Genomic DNA, 20468 nt, shown 5'->3' with positions numbered 1-20468 from the left:
TGCTGGCAAGCCTTCCAGAGGAGGGGCCGGGCAATGCGGAGTCGCAGCTGCCGCAACCCCCACCATCTCCTCTGGGGCACCCTTCCCCTCAGTCGCTTGGTAGAACCCATCCCTAAACGTGATAGTCCGGTAAACCCAGTTTATTTGGGGGTTTTGCTGCACCAACCAGGGCACTCCCAACACCACCAAGGGACCCCCTACTGGAGCCACGACGAAAGACAAACCTTCCCGATGGCTGCCCAGCTGCAAGGCTACCCGCCCTGTGAAATGGGTGACCGGTTTGCCCCCTGCCATGGACCCATCCAGCTGTGTAAAGGCGATGGGTCGCTGTAAAGGGAAAGTAGGTAGCTCCAAAGCCGCTACCACGTCGGGGTGCATTAGACACCGGGAACACCCCGAATCAATCATGGCCCATACTTCTACAGTCTTGGATTGGGAGCCCAACTTGAATTTCACCATGAGAATGCGGTAACTACCACTCACCGATGAAGGCTCGCACCCTTCTTCCACCACCTGCCCTGCGGCGCCCTTTAAAGCAGGTGGCTGGCATTTCCCGCCGGCTGCAGGATTTCGGGCTCACCCTCATCCTCGTAGAACATCGCATCGTCTCCCTTGGTTTCAGCCACCGCGGCTTTCTGCTTCCTCGGCAAGGCAGGGGACTTCGCCGGCGGTTTTCCGAGCCGTTCCTCTCCCTTTGCCTTCGGGCACGCCGCCACTCGATGCCCCTCTTTACCACATCTTAGGCACAGGCCTTTTGCATACCGCTTCTCTCGCTCCTCGTCCCAGGGTCGTTGTCCTGGTTTTCCCCCGGTGCTCGATGGGCGGCTGGGCTTCACCTCCCGCCCCGATTTGGCGGTCTTTCGATGGGCAAAGATCTCATGGGCATGTTCAGCCCTCCCCGCCAGCAGGATCCATTCGTACAGCGTATATGGGTCGTCCCTCCCCAAGGACCAGCGCAGCACCTCTGTATTCAGGCCATCCTTGAATAGCTCGATAATTGGGACCAGTCATCCACCTTCCCAGCCAGCGCTTTAAACTCCAAAGCATAATCCGCCACAGATCTGAACCCCTGCTTAAGTTCCTTCAGGGCTCGCTTTGCCCTCTCTTTCGCCAAAGGATCCTCGAAGTGTTGTTTCAATGCCCAGAGGAACTCATCGAATTTTTCCAGTTCAGGCGCTTCCGACTGGCACATCTGGACCTACCAGTCTGCCGCCTTCCCCTTCAGTTTGGTGGCAATGGTGATGATCTTTGCCTTTTCTGACTGGAAAAGCGACCCCCATTCCTCCATGTAGGCTTTAGCATTCGTCAGGAAAAATGAGAGTTTGGTCGGGTCCCCATCAAACTTGACCGGGAAGTCTCTCATCCCGCCTCCCACCGGGCTGCGCCCCGCCGCCGGTGCTGCAGGGGTTTGTGCTTCCCTGGCTCGCGGCGGTGCGGGGCCCCGGGGCGGTCGCCCTGGCGATGCCGCGATTTCCATCTGGACCGACTGGTCCCCTTCGCACCTCCGCACCGGCCGTCGCTGCTCCGGGGACTGCACATGGGATGAAGGGGTTGAATACCGCTGGCTTGATTCTTCCCGGACTTCCCGCAACGAGGTCACATCTAAGCTCAGCTGTTTCAGTATAGCTTCTAACGAGTCCATTTTTGACTCCAGCACTCGGATCCGATCCGGGGTGGGGGAGCCCTCCGTTGGCTGCACCTGCACCATGTTGGGGGATAATGGGTATCTCTGCCTCCAGGATGGGCCCCCCGCCACCGTGGCATCCCCTTGGGTCTCATCCCAGGTGACCAGCTCGCCCGGAGAATTTACGGTAGTCTCCGGGGCGGTTTTCAGACCCTCGGCTTCACCCTCCGACTCGGAGCTCGCCTCTTCTAGGATGGCGGACAGCTCCCCCCCCGGGACGGTCGGTCGGGCCGCCTCACGGTCGAGTCCGGTTCCCTTCTTCCATCATCACGATGTCGGGTTCGGTCATCGCTGGCGCTCTCCCTCACAGGGTTAGACAACTTGTCTTTTCCTGGACAGGGGCCAGCGGAGTTAGGATCTTAGATTCTCAGCTTTATGTAATGATTGCCCTAGCCCAAATACTCAGACTCACAAGAGGCTGCTTTATGAAATCTGATTTATTAAGGAACTAAAGGCAAATACAGAGAAAGCTGAGAATGAGCAAAAGCGCGCCAAATACAAACTTAAACCCTTGGTGCAAACGTATCCCGCCTCCCTCGTAAGAGCCCCGCCCGGCACAGGTGCTAGCAATCGTCAGAGCTGCTAGCCTGGGAAAGTAACCTTGAGCGCAGTAGATAATGCAAATACATTCCAGAGCAAAGCCAAAAGATAAGTACTCCCATCCTCCCGAGAAAGATGAAACACGCAACCTGCTAATGACATGCGAAACGTTACGATGTATCAAAGACATTGAAACGGCAAACATGACACAGGGAGTGAAAGTAAAACTGCTGAAAAAAAGATGGTAAGACTAGAACGGACTCATTTTGCAGCTATTACACCATCTTTCTTTGTATGGATGGCACAAAAAACACAGGACGAATCTGAGATTATGGTGTTTGTCTTTACCACAGTTTGACCAAAGGTCCAGCTCTTGATGATGTGCTAGTTTTCCTTTTCATCTGGCTTAACATATTATGTGAATGTCACCAATGAATTTCCGTTGTGGAACTTCAGTGTTCAAATTCACACAACTCATTGAACTAAAATCAGACAAGTCAATGTATGGTTTAGCCCAGCTGTTCTCAACCTTCTGATCCTGGAGGAGCCCTTGAAATATTTTTCAGGCCTCAGGGAACTCCTGCACATTCAGGCTCAAATATAGGCCAGAAGTTATAAAATGCGTAGGCCTGTATATATGCATTAACAGCGTTCTTAACCTAAAAAAAACAAAGGAAGAATGAAACTTACCTCTTTAATGTGAAGTTGCCCGAATTTGAAATATTTTTTAAAATAAATTGTGATCTCCCAGGGAACCCTTAGAGACCTCTCATGGAACCCTAAGGTTCCACAGAACCCTGTTTGAGAAACTCTGGTTTAGCCTGGTGTATGAATACAATCATACATTATATTGCTGAACACCTTTAATCAGACCAGTTGAAAGCTGAGCAACCAAGGGAATCAACGGGGGAATTAAATAAGTCAAGATGGTGGCTGAGACCCCATGATTGAAGCCCACCCTCTTTTTATATACTGTGCACCCATGACACATAAAAAGGGTGGGGTTTTAATCCCACCATTGTGGCTGCTATCCCAAGCTTTTTTTTACCACTCCTGTTGATGCCACGGATAGCAGCTGCATTGGAACAACGGAAGCTAGATTTGGTTTGTTTCCATCTTCGTTAGTTTAGTGGAATTTAACATGTTCTCCTGATAGACGATTTTACATATATAGAACTTAAATATGAATATATTTCATTTTCATACATTTTTATATGTAGCGTTCACATATTAGAAACCTTTGCGCTTGCATTATGGCCCTGAAGCTGTGCTGTATTTCCTAGAAGAGTTTTGTTGACTTCCTTACTCTTCCTTTCTAGCAGGCCTTGATAGATAGCTGTGCCCATAGAAACAAGATCGGATATACATTCCAAGGATCGCTTCTCCAGAGGAAAGGCATTGTTTAATAATGATCAAGGTGCCCTAGCAAGGGTGGAAGGAAGTGCCTTACATGGAATGATGATAGAGGGAAGGAAGGAAATCCCTAATATGGAATGAGGTTAAGGTGGAGTATGGGTAACTGAGTAAGGGGTGGTCTTCTGAAGGAGGAGTTGAATGGAATGCATATCATGTGCTGTAAGGAGGGGGTCCTGCACGGCCACCCACCTAACAGCCGGCTGTCATCACTTTTGCTCTTGGGTGAAAAATAAAGAACTTAATTTCATGCAACTGCCTGTCTTTGATCCCGGCTCAGAAACAAACCTGATAAGGAAAATTCTAATACTCCAAAGAGGGATATAGGGGATTCAACATATGTGGAAACCCAGAAAAATTCAATCAACAAGTTATAAGCTGTTGTGTGAACATAGCTTCTCCAGCAATAGCAGTTTTTCTGTGCATGGATATCCTTTCAGAGGCCATGGAGTTGAGGTCAGCAACCAAGTGGTTGCCTGTAGCCTATTTATAGCTAAATAACAAGGTTGGAAACTTAAATTACGGTGGGAGTAACTGTGATTGATTAAGGTGGGGATTTTTTTGTAAATGAAAGTTCAGGCAGAAGGAATTTCAGCTGCAAAATGGAACTACTTGTGATTAGGATTAATGCTAAAGGATTGTTCACATATCTGCTTTCCCATATGCAAACCTTTTTTTATTATTATTATTTTTAAAGTAGAATTTTAGTAATGAAGGCTTTATTGGGTAATAAGGTGAGAAGATGCTGTCAGCATTTTCTTTGGCTGGTTAATTTACAAGATATTATTTTAAATGCATCTCCAGCATTAGGAAACTTGATAATCTTGGTTTTAGGATTCCCTCCCCACCCTTTTCATAAATGGGTCTGTCTTTCTCTCCATCTGATTTACTTTGCAATTTGGCAGTTGCAGAGAGAAACAAGGGAGGTGAAAGTTTAGCTGGACTGCATCTGTGCAATTAGCCTGTTCATCCTCTTCTGCAATCCCCATTTATAGATCTGTAAAACAAAATGATATCTATTAATTTTGCATGAAGAAGTTTTGAAAATGCATAAGAAGTGATGTCACTGTGGGGCTGTTCATATATACCGGGTCTATCTGTTGGGCTGCACCAAATGCTTCCATTTCTGAATTGGGACAAAGTAGTTCTTTAGTTGGACTTTCATATGGCTTGCAAACTGGTGAAGGCCTAGCGTTTTCATGCCAACATTGATCCCTGATGGATTGCGAGACCGACTGATTTCATATGTTGCACTAAGTCACAAGTGGCTGGAATACTATACATGGCATACTCACAATCAGCCATGGAAGCTTTCTGGAGGACTTTGGGACAGTCACTCCCTCTCACGCCAAACCACTTTACTGGATTCTTGTTGTGGGGGAAAACTGGAGAAGGGCATGCTGTATGTACCACCCTGAGTGACTGGAGGAAAAGCAGGATAAAAATCTAACCAACAAATTGTTTTTATGTACTGGGGTGTGTGTATATGCTCCAATCCAATTTATTTATTCTGATTGTTCATTTGCTCTGAACTGACAATCCAATCTGGAAGACTGAAATTTTGAATTGATTAAAAAAAATCACAACTGATTCAAAGGTATCCTATTTGATGTGATAATTCAATTGTAAAACATTCATCCAATTTGGAAATAGGATTCACTTTGGAGACCTGATTCAGATTGAATGTTTAAGTAGTTCTATGGTTTGTGAGCTGATTCATATAGCCATAACCAGGCAAACTGCATGAATTTTCAGTGGCTAGATTTTGATGGATGCTTTTCTGCTTGTTCCCTATAAACAAGACCTTCAACATTACTAAATATTTCATCAAATATAGCATGAAAAAATTTATCTTCTTTCTGTTGCTTCCCCACTGTTTATCAAACAGGTCTGATAAACAAGTGCCTGCAGGAATAGGACCATTTAGGGACAGAAAAAGAAACATTTTTTTCAAGGCTTCCCACTATTTTTTTTAAGCCAGTGATATACTTGGAATAGTAAAAACAATGCCCTGGAGGAAGCGTTGCCATTTCACAAAATGGCAGCCATGTTGGTGTGGCCAGTTGCAAAATAAAGCCTCATTCTCACAACCCAAATGTCCCAGGCATCTACTGTCCACGGCACTATATGATCGGGGATGGCTGGACCTGTGTTGTAAGAATCTTTATATACATACACGGATATAATTTCAGTCCTATAAAAATTGGTATTACATTGTCATATCTAACATATTTTAGACACATTATGCAAAGAGAAGTCCATAATGGAGGGCATGTTCAGGATCCCATCCATAAAAGAATTCCATCTAGCAGGGTCCCGGAAGCGTGCCTTCTCTGCAGTAGCTCCAACCCTTTGGAACATCCTTCCCCCAGAGGTGAGACAGGCCCCCTGACTCCTGGACTTTTGAAAAAGATTAAAGACCTGGTTTTGCCAGCAAGTGTGGAATGGGAGGGAGAATAGCCATACCTGGCAATGGCTAGCGCCCTAGAGTGAATTCTGATGGACCTATTACACTCACAGACTGACTAAGAACTCTCAGCCATTTAGATTCCATTCTATTTCTATTTTCATTTCATTTATTGTATTTGTAACTGCTTTTTGTAACTTGATTTTAATTTTGTTTTTATTGTAACGGGCCTCCTTGGGAGGGAGATGGGTGGTGATAAAGTTTGATACATAAATAAATACAATAAATAATTGTAATGATTGCCCACCAAAACTGGGAAGTAAATTGTGTCCCGTGGTCTGTGACCAAACGGGCGGGGCATCCGTGAATTCTGTACACGTGGACTAGGAAGAGGCGGGCTAACTGCTGAGCCGACGGGATAGAGGCACATGGAATGAAATGGGCTTGTTTAGAAAAGTAGTCTTTCACAACCCAAATCACAGTCTTTCTCTGGCTTGGAGGCAAGTTGACAATAAAATCCATAGATATTTCCTCCCAAGGATGTGAGGGGCTGGCCACTGGCTGCAACAAGCCTTGCGGCTTACCCCCCTTCCGTTTTGACATGGCACAGACAGGGCAAGAAGCAACATAGTCTTTGACATCATGCCTCAACGTAGGCCACCAAAATTGGCGCCACACCAGGTGTAAGGTTTTTACAAAGCCAAAATGACCAGCCAGTTTATCATCATGAGACCTGAGTAGGACCTCCCTTCGCAAACTGTCAGGGACATAGAGACGGCTTTGCTTCCATGCAAAGCCTCTGTCAAATGTAACATTGTGTCTATTCGCTTGCAACCAAGTGTCAGATTTCAGTTTGGAGAGAAACTGTTGTTGCAGTTGAGAAGGGATTGACAGCCTCCCCCCAGCTGGTGAAACTGAACCTGAGGGCAGTTGCACGCGTGTCTGGCTGCGAGTGACAGCCTGCATACCCAACTGAGGGTCTGTCCACACAGTGCCTACCACGTCAGGTACTGAGGTCGAATCCTGGGGCAGGCAGGAAAGCGCATCAGCCAGGAAGTTCTTCTTACCCGGAATGAACTTCAACTTAAAATTAAAATGGCTGAAGAATTGAGCCCAATGGATTTGTTTAGGGCTGAGCTTGCGGGGTGTGCTGAGCGCTTCTAAGTTCTTATGGTCCGTCCAAACTTCAAAAGGACATTTGGCCCCCTCTAAAAGGTGGCGCCATGCCTCCAAAGCTGCTTTGATTGCAAAAGCCTCCTTTTTCCAAACATGCCATCGTCGTTCTGTCTCAGAAAATTTGTGGGAGAGATACGCACAGGGTCTGAGGCAGCCAGCAGCATCTGCCTGCAACAAAAGTGCTCCAATGGAGAAATCAGAGGCATCTACTTGAACCACAAAAGGTTTAGTGGGATCAGGGTGTTGCAGGATAGGCTCAGCCATGAACAGGCTTTTTAGCTTGTCGAAAGCCACCTGGCATTCAGGTGTCCACTTGAGCAATGCTCCCGGGTTCTTTACCTTGCGTGTGTCCCCCAGACCCTTTGTTCGCAATAAGTCAGTGAGAGGCAATGCAATTTCTGTGAACCCCTGGATGAATTGGCGATAATAGTTGGAAAATCCAAGGAAACTTTGGAGCTGCCTGCGAGTGCGTGGGCGCTCCCACTCTAAAATGGCTTGTATCTTTGCAGGGTCCATTTCAATACCCTTGTCAGAAATTCTGTACCCCAAATAATCAAGTTGAGTCTTATGAAATTCACATTTAGACAGTTTAGCATAAAGATCAGCCTTCCTCAGTTTGCTGAACACCTGTTTCACCAAACGCTCATGTTCTTCCATTGTTTCAGTGTAAATTAAAACATCATCCAAATAAACCAGTACCCCTTTGAACAAATGCTCATGCAACACTTCATTGATCAATTGCATAAACACCCCAGGTGCCCCTGCCAATCCAAATGGCAAAACTTTGTGCTGGAAAGAGCCCAGAGGACAATTGAAAGCCGTTTTCCACTCATCCCCTTCCTGTATGCGTATACGGAAATACACCTCCCTCAGATCCAGCTTAGAGAAGATTTTCCCCTTGGCCAGATGTGCTAACATGTCTTTTATTATTGGCAAAGGATATTTGTTTAATATCGAAACTGCATTCAATCCACGGTAATCTGTGCAAAGTCTCAATGTCCCATCCTTCTTCGCTTGGAATAAAACAGGTGCACCCACTGGTGAATTAGCTGGTTCGATAAAACCCCTTGCCAAATTTTTATCCACAAACGCCCTCAGTGCTGCCAGTTCTTTTTGGGTCATGGCATAGATTTTAGGCTTGGGCAGTTGGGCATTTGGGACCAACTCTATGGCACAGTCAGTTTTCCGATGTGGCGGGAGTTGGTCCTCCTCCTTCTCGCCAAACACATCTGCAAAACCCTGGTATTGCTCCGGCAACCCTTCTAGTGGGGTGGCGGCAAAATGCGGAGCTGCGGCTGCCGCCCTCCCCACTGCGGCCTCTGAGGCGTCGTCTTCTTCAGGATCTTGATAGAAACCATCCCCAAAAGTCAAAGTCCTGTGCACCCAATTTATATATGGGTTTTGTTGGACCAACCAAGGGATCCCCAAAATGACCAAAGGACCCCCCACTGGTGCCACTATGAAAGGCAGCCCCTCCCGGTGGCTACCCATTTGCAACGCCACCATGCCTGTGGAATGGGTGACTGGCTTTCCCCCCGCCGTAGTCCCGTCCAGTTGGGTAAAAATCATGGGCCATTTTAATGGAAACTTGGGTAGCTCCAAAGCAGCCACCACATCAGGGTGCATTAAGCAACGTGAGCACCCTGAATCGATCAACGCCCACACTTCCACCGTTTTTGTGCGGGAGCCCAACTTCACCTTCACTGTCAGTGTGGGGTAGTTGCCACTCACCGAAACATGGTTGCGCCCCTCCTCTACCACCTGCCCAGTGGCGCCCTTCAAAGCAGGTGGCTGGCGTTTCCCGCCGGCTGGAACAGCTTGGGCTCCCCCTCGTCCCCAAAGAAAGGGATGTCCTCAGCCTCGGTCTCAGCCAACGCTGCCTTCATCTTCCTGGGCAAGGAGGGAGATTTCCCTGATGACTTTCCCGGACGCTCCTCGGTCTTTCCTTTCGCTGCTTGGTGTCCTTCCTTCCCACATCGGAGGCATTGCCCCTTTGCAAAACGGCTCTCCTTCTCCTCCTGCCAGGCCGTGCGCCCCGTTCTGCCTATGGTGCCCAGGGACTTGGCCGCTCTCATCATAGCCATTTGCTTGGGACCCTTCTTGCTTTGTGCAAACTTAGCATGGGCTTGCTCAACGTTCCCAGCTAGCTGGACCCAGTCGTATAGGGTAGTAGGATCTGCCCTTCCCAACGACCATCTCAGCAATTCGGGTCTCAGACCATCCTTAAACATTTCTATTAACGTCGTTGGTGACCAATCATCCACCTTTGCAGCTAAGGCTTGGAATTCTAGGGCATAGTCTGCAACGGACCTTGATCCTTGGATCAGTTCCCTCAGAGCTACCTTGGCTTTCTCTTTAGCCAACAGGTCAGCAAAATGCAACTTGAGTGCCCACAGGAATTCTTCGAAGTCATCTAATTCCAGGGCATCCATCTCAGTTAATTGGACAAACCAATCAGCCGCCCTCCCCTTCAGTTTGGTGGCCACAGAATTTATCTTAGCCCTTTCAGAAGGAAACAGCCACCCAAACTCCTCCATATAGCTTTTAGCATTGGTCAGGAAAAATGACAGCTTAGCAGGATCCCCATAAAACTTGACAGTGAAATCCCTGTACCTTGCGCCCTGCGGGCTCTTCTTCCTCTCCTTCTGCCCAGCCCTTCTCTTGGACACCAGGGATCTTCCCTCTCGGGGGGGGGGATCCGAAACCCGGACCTTGGGATTTCTCTCCCCATCCTTATCCTTCCTCTTTCCTCTGTCTTCTGAACGCCATGGGGGCAATGGGGACGAACGTCTGGGACTGCGGGATGGTGATCCCACCTGATGTCTCCTCCGATCCTTCTTCCTCACACCTGAGGGGGGGGGAGAGATGGGGATGACTGTCTGGAGCGATGCTCCCTTCCCCCTCTGTCCTGGTCCCACAACGCCAATGATATTTTCATCATCATTTCTTCCAGGGATTGTATCCTGGCTTCCCACCCTTGTGACCTCTCAGGGGTCTCGGAGTCCTCTGACCCTCTCTTATCAGTCCTGGCTACGTTCGGGGACAGCGGGTACCTCTGCTTCCAAGACGTCTTAGACGTCCCTGGTAGGGTTCCCTGTTCCTCATCCCATGTCACCTGCTCAGCCGGAGATTCTTCTGCTTTCTTAACCACTTTAGATTTCGCAGTTTTCCCTTCTGCTGGACTGGAACTCAAAGTCTCCGGTAGGTCCTCCGACTCCGGAGTAGGGACCTTGTCCCTTCTCTTTACTGTGGAGTCTGCCTCCCCCACACTCGAGTATTCACTTTCCCCCGAGTAAGGAGTAGGCTCAGTCATCGCTAACTTTATTTTCTCACAGATTACTCTGGAAGGATGTTAATGGTAAAATTTTAGGATTCTCAGCTTTATGTAATGATTGCCTATCCTGATATACTCAGACTCACAAGCAGGTACTTAATGATATCTGATTTATTAAAAGAATAGTATGCAAATACAGAGAAAGCTGAGAATGAATAAAAGCACGCCAAATACAAACTAAAAACCCTCAGCTCGAAACGTAATCCCTCCCCTCGCCCAACTGTAGCAGCCACCCCCCTCCCAGGTGCTGGTAACCGTTTTCCACTGATCCTGGGAAAGCAACCTTGAACAGATGGGATAACCCAAACACATTCCAAACCAGCAGCCAACAGATAACAACTCCCCGAAGTGGAATCCTCCTCCCTCCCGAGGTTACACACGTATCAGGGAAATGACATGCGAAACGTTACGATGTACCAGGAACATTGAAATGGTGAACATGACAATAATGCTGGGAAAGTGGAAGGAAATAGAAGAAGAGGATGACCAGCAGCAAGGAGGATGGACTCAGTTACAGTAGCAATGGGTGCACCATTGGAAGGACTAAAAGGCTGGAGAAAGACTCTCCTAAAGAAGGCCTATCTGCAATCTGAGGGTGCTAAGAGTCCACACTAGCCTGACAGCACTTAATCAAATTGTCTTGCCATACAATTATAAGCCAACAGAATATATTCAGATGAATTGAGCTAGTCTAATGTGAAAAAGGTGAAAGAACCAAAGAAGCAACATATAGCTTTTAATCAAAGTTAGTATTTGTAGCTCAGGGTTGAACTGTGGAGTCCTTGGTGTTTTCTTGCAGACATTTCATTACCAGACATCTTCAGTGCCGTGAAGATGTTGCCTAGTCTGGCAATGAAACATCCACAAGAAAACAACAAGGCTCAGAGAGCACCACGGACTCCATATAGCTTTCACCCACCTCAAATCTTTCAAAGCTGATGTTGCTTTTTTCACGGGCTGATTTAATAGAAGAAAGCAACCTTTTTTCGCTTAAAGATGAATTGGACAGGTTTATTTGACTAATGCTTCAACCAGCATGAAAGGCCAGCTTGATGCATACACAACTTTCTGTACAGGTTCAGCAGGGTTACAACTGATGTAAATGCACTTTAAAAAATTGCTTGTTAAAGATTCTAATAGAGCCATTGTTATTATTGTGCTTATGGATCACTTTTAATAGTCTTTCCAATCATCACCAAGCCAAACTGGGAGGCTGCCATTTCCTGCCGTGCTTCATTTGGCTTTTCCTCCAAGATGGAGCACTAAACTTTAAGAAAATAAATATATTGCGGTCTGATTAGGTTTGGCGTCACTATTGGCATGTTGTGGGAGGCAAGGGAGAAAAGTAAACCTATGCTCATTTCAACTTTGCAATGCAACTTCCACCCTTTTGACATTTCATGCCTCATGATGCTACATGCAAATATGCAAGCCTGATTTGTGACATTGTTATCTCTGACAAAATCTCAGCTTGCTGCAGGGGCCAGAGATGTAGAAGCTCCTGTGCTATTGGAGGGAAGTGGTGAAACCTGCATCACGCATATCAACAACCGTATCACTGCACATGTGTTCAAAAGGGGTGGAGATTGCCTCATGATAACACAACACTGGTGTCTTCATTTCAACAAAAGCCACTCATCCTGTGGTTGCCTTTGCCATGATGGGAAATATTGTCCAGTCTTAACCACCTCACCCTCGTTTTGGCTCATTGTTCATTTTCCCCCCATATGGCTTCATGGGGTAAAACTGGGGGAAAAAAAAAAACTTTAATAGAATAGAATACTTTAGAATACCAAGTATGGGACATGGTGGCACTGTGGGTTAAACCGCTGAGCTTGCCGATTGGAAGGTCGGCGGTTCGAATCCGCGTGACGGGGTGAGCTCCCGTGGCTAGTCCCAGCTCCTGCCAACCTAGCAGTTCAAAAACATGCAAATGTGAGTAGATTAATAGGTACCGCTTCGGGGCGCAGGTAATGGCGTTCCATTTAGTCATGCCGGCCACATGACCACGGAATGTCTCCGGACAAACACCGGCTCTTCGGCTTTGAAACGGAGATGAGCACCGCCCCCTAGAGTCAGACACGACTGGACTTAATGTCAAGGGAAACTTTTACCTTTTATGATTAGACATACAAGGAATTTGACTACAAGGAATTTGACTAATAGCTAGACAGACCCATTTCAAGGGGCCTCTCTAGGACTTTATCTCTCTCTTGGGTGAATTAATTCCATAATTGACCAGTCCCATCGTGAGGGTGACCAAGTATTAAATTTTGTCAAAGTTAGTTTAAGTCTATGCAAGGCGTATTCTAGTTAGGACTAAATCTTACCCCGCTCTCTATCTTGGGATGGGGAAAGGTTAATTAATCCGATAATTAACCATGTCCATAATAAGGGTGACCACATGGAATTATTTTAACCCTATACAAGGTTTATTTTATTTAGGAGTAAATCTAACTCCTCAAGGTTAGTCGATGAGTGTCTACTGATATCTGGGGACCCCAGTGATATCTTCTTAGGACATTATGAGAGACAGATAGATGATAGGTAGATATAGATAGAGCTAGTGAATAGATGCATCATGTGGATGAAAGAAAGACATGTGGCAGTTCAGTGGTTCACCAAGTGTAGCAGCCACCTACAAGCATCCACAGTTAGTTCAATTTGGAACTTCTTGAGTGCCTTTCATGGCTGAGCAAGGATTTAAATTATCTCTCCCATCTTCCTTTTTAATATGCTCTATTAGCACTCCCATTACTCCGTCCAGTTATGACCTTCTTCCCCTTCTATCAACACATTTACTGTTCCTTCTTATATTTGTCTTGCGACTCAGTCCTACTTCTCTCTCTTCATAACACCAAACTACCTCAGAGTATTTTTTTCACTTGTTTGTGTATTCAGACCACATTCATTCAGCACCGATTCATTTTTGACCCTATCACTTTTTATTTCACTGTGCACACTTCTTCAGCACTGTGCATTCCCACCACATTCAATTTTTATGCTTCTCCAGACATAAACTCTTATTTCCAAAGTTGACAAAAGCATTCTCTTATACACAGCCTTCTTTTGGCAAACATTCATTCCTCACCACTACCTGTCTATCAGCATTTGCACATTTTCCTCTTTTTTCATCCATCTTCCTATCTTTAGTAAATGTTTTACACCCTACACAAATTCCTCCCTTCCTTTAATTTTTTTCATCATTTACTTATAACTTGCAAATGTTCACTCTAGTTTCCTTGTCAGACTCTGCTTCCTTGGTCTTTGATACATTCATTTTTATTGCATCGTACAATTTATCTAACGTTCACTGTCAATCATTCTAGTTCTCAACGAACAGCATGGCACCATCTGCTTATAAAAATGCATGAATTTTTACATCCCCAACCAATAACATTCCTTATGCATTAATTAATACATTAAACAATCAAGTGACATCATACATCCTAACTTCCTTTCAGTGTCAAGCCATTCACTAAGTATTCCATTAAATGTCACATATGCTTTATTTCCATCAGCAATAGACCTTGAACTCTATGTTCATGCCAAAATTCAAGTCTCTTCACTTTTATGATAGATTTCCTTGAAAGCAACAAATATACATATTTTTTTACACTCATTTCTTAATGACTTGCTGAAGAGTAAAAATCCTGTCTGAACATCCTCTGCCCAGCACAAGCCATGCTGCACTCATGCTGATCGTTCCCCTCTAAATCCAGTCTGTTCTTCAGCAATGACATTTTCATTGTGTATCCAGTCTGTATAATTTGTAGGGTCAAGTCTATTTCCTTTATTTTTGTATAATGGTACAAGAATAGCCTGATTCCAATCAGATAGAAATTGTCCAGTGTTGTTGGTATGCATGAATCAAGTGGCCAGAACCAAAGCTCACCAATTTTTGTTTTCCCTTATTAATTCCGGGGGGATGATAGCACCTCTAGACACTTTGCCTGGTTTTAATTGGGCAATAAGATCTTTAACCTCAGCTATAACACCTTAAATTTCAGACTACCTTTAAAAAATGTTACAGAAGTTAGCCTCCCTTTTATCTGCAGATGCTTTTGTGGTAGGGCTAAAACATCTATCTATAAGAGACTGATTAAGTTTTGCTGCTGAAATTAAACCCCTCCAATTCTCTCTTATAACCTGCCTTTTCTTCATCTTCAAAAGGTCTTTATAATTTTTTTCTGAACCTTAAGTAACTGAGAAGCACTTGAAGAATTTTCCTGAGGAAAGGAGGTTATTCCTTTTAAGAGAGTCTTTTTAGCCTTGATGCAACCATTGGCATACCAAGGTCTGAATGAGCATAAGCACCACTGGCTGTTGAGAATCTTGTGAGGGGGACTTGAAGATTAACAATAATTGACTGATACAGTGATGCTACTTACTCATATGAATCAGCTGAGCAGACCTGGTCGCTGCAGTGGGCTACTTCTAACGTTTCAAGATTTGTTTTAGAATCAACAGGACAAATTAGTGGAAAGTGGTCACTATCAGGGTGAGTTCCAATGTAGAAGTAAGCTATAAGATAAACATAGTTCCAGGAAACCATGATATAATCAAGTTTGGATCTCCCTCTGTGAAGCTTTCATCTATTTGTTCCTCTCCTATTCTTGGGTGCTATGGAGAATCAATCCACGCCCTGTGCCCTGTGATATCTCTTCAAGAACTGGAAGACTGCTATTATATCTCCCCTTTACCTTCTGTTCTTTAGGCTAAACATACCAAGTTCGTTTAACTACTCTTTGTAGGATTTAGCCTCCATCCCTCAGCTTTAAGTTACAATCTTCCATATCCCTTGGTCCTCATCAGATGGGCACATAGGCTTTGATCAATCAAGGCTTTCATGTAAAAAAATTAAGACAGAAAAAGTACAGACCGAGTTACCAGCCTTAGGGTAAAGGTAAAGGTTTCCCTTGACGTAAAGTCCAGTCGTGTCTGACTCTAGGGGGGCGGTGCTCATCTCCGTTTCAAAGCCGAAGAGCCGGCGTCTGTCCGCAGACACTTCCTCCGTGGTCATGTGGCAGCATGACGACACGGAACGCCGTTACCTTCCCGCCGAAGCGGTACCTATTGATCTACTCACATTTGCATGTTTTCGAACTGCTAGGTGAGCAGGAGCTGGGACGAGCAACGGGAGCTCACCCCGCCGCGCGGTTTCGAACCGCCGACCTTCCGATCGGCAGCTCAGCGGTTTAACCTGCAGCGCCACCGCGTCTTAGACACACCCAATATTCCATACTAAATGTAAGGACAACATTGGTCATTTTTGTTACCATTTTGCCAATACATTGGAAGCAGTAAAAGCCCAATATGTTCGCTCTATTTTGTGACAGCTAGAAGCTGTAATCTTGAGGCCACCTTCCAAGCCAACATACCGTAACTAATACCATGTAACTAATTATTCATAACGAAGAATGATCTGTCTTTTTAATTAAGTACCTATTTTTGTAAAATAATAATAATAGCAATAATAATAATTTATTAAACTTGTATGCCAGCTGACTCCCAGTGTGTGATGGAATGTGGGGGTGATCTTGGAAGATGTGTGGGAGAAGAGATGCTGCCTAGGCAACGATAGATCAAAGAGGAAGGAGCCCATAACAGAGTAACAGCCACAGAAAGTGACTTAGGAAGGACCCACCCTAATTACTCAAGTGGTAAATAGGAAGGGTGGGAGATCAGTACTTTCAGACTTACAAGATTCTGTTAATGTAGCCTTACAATAAAAGAGAATTAGCTCATCTCGTCATGTTTCCTGTCTGGTTTGCCTGGGAGGGCTGACACAATGACTCTGGGGGCTTGCAACAATCAAAATGAAGAAATTACATTAAAACTAATAAAAGGAAAAAGATAAAAGATGGCAAGAATGGCAGACTGGATGGAATGAAGCAAGGGGTCTCATTCTCCCTCACCAAAGGCCTGGGTGAAGAGCCAGGTCTTCATGGTTCTTCTAAACAGCAGCAGATTGGGGGCCATCCAGATGACAGGGGAACCTCATTACAGAGGGCAGGTGCTGCAAGTGAAGTTAAGGTGCACTTCCAGGGTCCTGATAGATTACATTGTTTAATTGAAGGAACTTGGAGAGTGCCAACCCTACAAGATTGAATTGGCTGGGCAGATGCTGTGGGAGACAGGCGATCCCTCAAGTAAGCAGCAATAGCCATTCTGTGCACTTGTCAGAGTAGAAAAACAGAATATAAATCTAGGAAGGAAGGAAGGAAGGAAGGAAGGAAGGAAGGAAGGAAGGAAGGAAGGAAGGAAGGAAGGAAGGAAGGAAGTTATATCCCAGTATTGTAATATTTAGGGACGCGGTAGCACTGCGGGTTAAACCGCTGAGCTGCTGAGCTTGCCGATCAGAAGGTTGGCGGTTCGAATCCGCGTGACGGGGTGAGCGCCCATTGCTAGTCCCAGCTCCTGCCAACCTAGCGGTTCGAAAACATGCAAATGTGAGTAGATTAATAGGTACTGCTTTGGTGGGCAGGTAATGGCGTTCCGTTCAGTCATGCTGGCCACATGACCACGGAAGTGTCTACGGACAAACGCCGGCTCTTCGGCTTTGAAATGGAGATGAGCACCGCCCCCTAGAGTCGGACACGACTGGACTTAATGTCAAGGGAAACCTTTACCTTTACCTTTACTCTTGTAATATTTAGAGTGAAATCTGTTTTCCAATTTTTCAAAAGTTGTCCTCCCTTTCTCTTACTTAAGGGACTTCAGCCTTAAAAAAAAAACTTTAGTAATTTCTTAAGCTTCCTTTCCTTTATGGCGGCAAGCTCATGGAAGGTACTGCTGTGGTGTTTGAATTTCTATTAAACACCTCTCCGTTATTCTGTAGCTTCCCTGGGTATCCACACATCCTGCTCTGAAAAGGCCACAATGGGAGAAATTCTTTCTTGATGTCTTTTGTTGTGATTTAATTGAAATCTAGGAAACAGACCGCTGAAAAAAAGGATTGCATGACCAAGATGTGCCTCTTTACAACTAAGGAAAGGGGAAGAAAGTCACCACTCCCCCCTTGCAAATGCCACTGAAGTGGTTTTCTTTCTTGAGGGGGGAAAATCAATTTATTTTCCATTAAATTAAATATTAACGCAGAACAAATGGGGAAAAAGTTCAAAATGTTTAACACAGCACTAATTTCAACATTTTTTGCTTTAGGATCCAGTAGATATACACCATAATTTCAGAACAATGAAGGAATTTGATAATGATGACAAAATATGACTAGAAAATTATTGCCACCAGTAGAATGTTCTCTATCGAAGTATCATGGCCAAGTATTTAGTACAGTCCAAATATTTGGTCTACAACTCCTCCATCATTTGACATTGTTTGAGATCATGGGAGTTGAACTCCAAAATATTTGGGTGGCATCAGGTTGTTTTCATTTACATCTCCACACTGAGCCTCAGTAATTCAAAACAAGATTCAGTTGAGAAATTTGATTCTGTGTTTTTAACAAAAACTACTGAGTGTCAGAACAACACCTTCCTTTGCTCCTTGAAGAATGTCACCCCAGTTTATTTACATTGTCATATTTTTTCCCCTAGCACTACTGATTTCATCCAACCTCCGCTGATGGCATCACAGAGAACAATTTGATTAGTTACAGTATGTATCATCAAGATGCTATCCTGCTCTTTTCATGAACCCAACTGGCTGGGTTGTGTGATCGACCCAGGAAAAAAGAAAAAAAATAGCTACTGGGAAACTCATTATGGCCAAGCAGCAACAGACAACAAAGATACCAACACTGAAATTGCACAGATCTGAACCAAGGGTGAATATTTAAGATTCCAAAATGCTTCTTTCAGACAATACAATCATGTTGCTACCTGGTGACCACTCAGGAACGACCAGGTTCTTTAGGATTTAGAAATTGTCTCATATCAGTCTGAAATGCCAGAAGTGATTATATTGAATAAATATTAAGAGAGTTACAGAGAAATAAACCTATGCCAATCCACATCCAATGAGCTGAACCAGGACTCCTTGGAGCTATGGGACAGCTGCATAGCATTCTCCCAAGTCTTTTGGGCTAAGGCTTCTGTCACCTTCATATACTTTTCTTAATTGACAGTATAAACAATAACACCTGGAAATGGCTTAGCAACACATCAGTGAAACCAGATAATGGACTCTCTGCCAAAGATATTTTAAATAAGGCAACACTGCTAGCAGACAACACCTGGCGATGGTCTGATGACATATGTCAATTTTTTAAAATAATAATAATAACTTGGGTTTTCAGACAGTTGACCCTTTGCTGAGAATATTTTTATGGGAAACACTCTTTCTAGTATGAAGCTGCTCTCCCCACCCCACCCCCACAACCCCGTCCCACCCAGCAGGTGTTAGATTGGAGAACTCCCATTGTTCTCTTTAGCTTTATTGCTAAAAGTAGAAAAAAAAGCAAGAGTGAGTGATTTACAATACAATAATGCAATCTGCAAAGCCCACTAAGAAACTTGTCCTAAGTACACATGTGGAGAAATTTACAAGATAAAGCTTACTAAGTTACACACCAATTCCCTCAGCTGCCTCAGCAACCCTTTCTAAGTAGGTATATCTTAAATGTGCATATCTCCTCACCAGTTTTCCACAGTGTCCCTGTCCCATGCAAATATGGCTGTCCAAAAGCAACTTTCTAAACTGCCTTGCTCTAGTTTCCTTCATATTTCTCTCTATATAATTTTCCTTGGAGAAATCAATCCTAAATTATTAAGTAACTTGAATCAAAGAGGAAGACTGAATTTAATCTGCTCCTGGAGCTTTCCTTCCATCCCATCCCATTTCAAAATCCAATTAACTTCCAGGCTTGATTAGTGTGACTAGTCTCTGATTTTACAGATGGCAAACTTCTTTAACGGCATTAATCTCTTTAATTTCCTCAACTGTAATCCCACTATTACCAAGGAAATTTATTTTAAGATTACACAGGCAATTCTTGTCAGGCACTGATAGGAGAGAAAAATGCTAAAGGGACATATTTAAGGTTAACAAGACTGATTAAAGATAAAATGCCAAGCAGCTATATACCTGGCAGACTCAGTCTTCTTTGTGTAGATGAGAAGATGCTTGAGATTTCCTTCTACTAAAACTTTTTTCCATCTCCCTCCCTTCACCCTTTTGTCTCCTTTCTCCATCTGGAATTGACAGAGAATTTTTTTTTTCTGACCCTGCATGGGCCAAATCCAATGATTAATTAATTAATTTATATTTCAAATTCCATTACCAATGACGCCTTCCAGATTATTTTAACTGGTTGGTCACAGAACCAAAGAGACAAAGTATGTTCTATTTTAATGATTCTCCAATGGGAGAGAATTTAGCTGTGATTGTAGAAGGAAATTTAAAGGGAGGGGCTCTCAACAGGCCTTTACCTGTGAGGACAGGTAAAAGGCTATGTCTCCCCAAGGACAAGTTTCTTCAGCACACCTAAGTAGGACAGAGCCATAAGCAGTAGTAAGGTAAACTAACTGTAGCTTCAAAACCATCCATTAAAATTTGAATAGTGTTATTTGGTGGGGATACTTCATTCCATATGTCTTCTCCACATCTGTAAACTATTCCCTGAGCCATTTTTTGGGCACTGGTTTAGGGTCCTTTCAAAAGATTGTCAGACCTGTGTTCAGAAATAGCAACATCTCCATGCCTGTGACCAGCTCGACAACTTGATTGGTAGCTAAACATTTGCCAACACTCAAAACAGTCCGAACAGTCGCTCATGCCCTGGTCATCTCCCATATAGATTATTGCAATGCGCTCTACATGGGGCTACGCTTGAAGAGTATCCGGGAGCTACAGCTGGTCAAAATGCAGCCGCACGGGCAATTCTCAATGCCCCAAGATCAGCGCATGGAACACCTTTGCTGTGCAAGATGCACTGGGTGCCCGTTTGCTTCCGG

The sequence above is a fragment of the Candoia aspera genome, chromosome 8 (genome assembly GCF_035149785.1).
Source record: "Candoia aspera isolate rCanAsp1 chromosome 8, rCanAsp1.hap2, whole genome shotgun sequence".
Lineage (NCBI taxonomy): Eukaryota > Metazoa > Chordata > Lepidosauria > Squamata > Boidae > Candoia > Candoia aspera.
The sequence above is the reverse complement of the archived record's forward strand: the minus strand, read 5'-3'. Positions refer to the sequence as shown.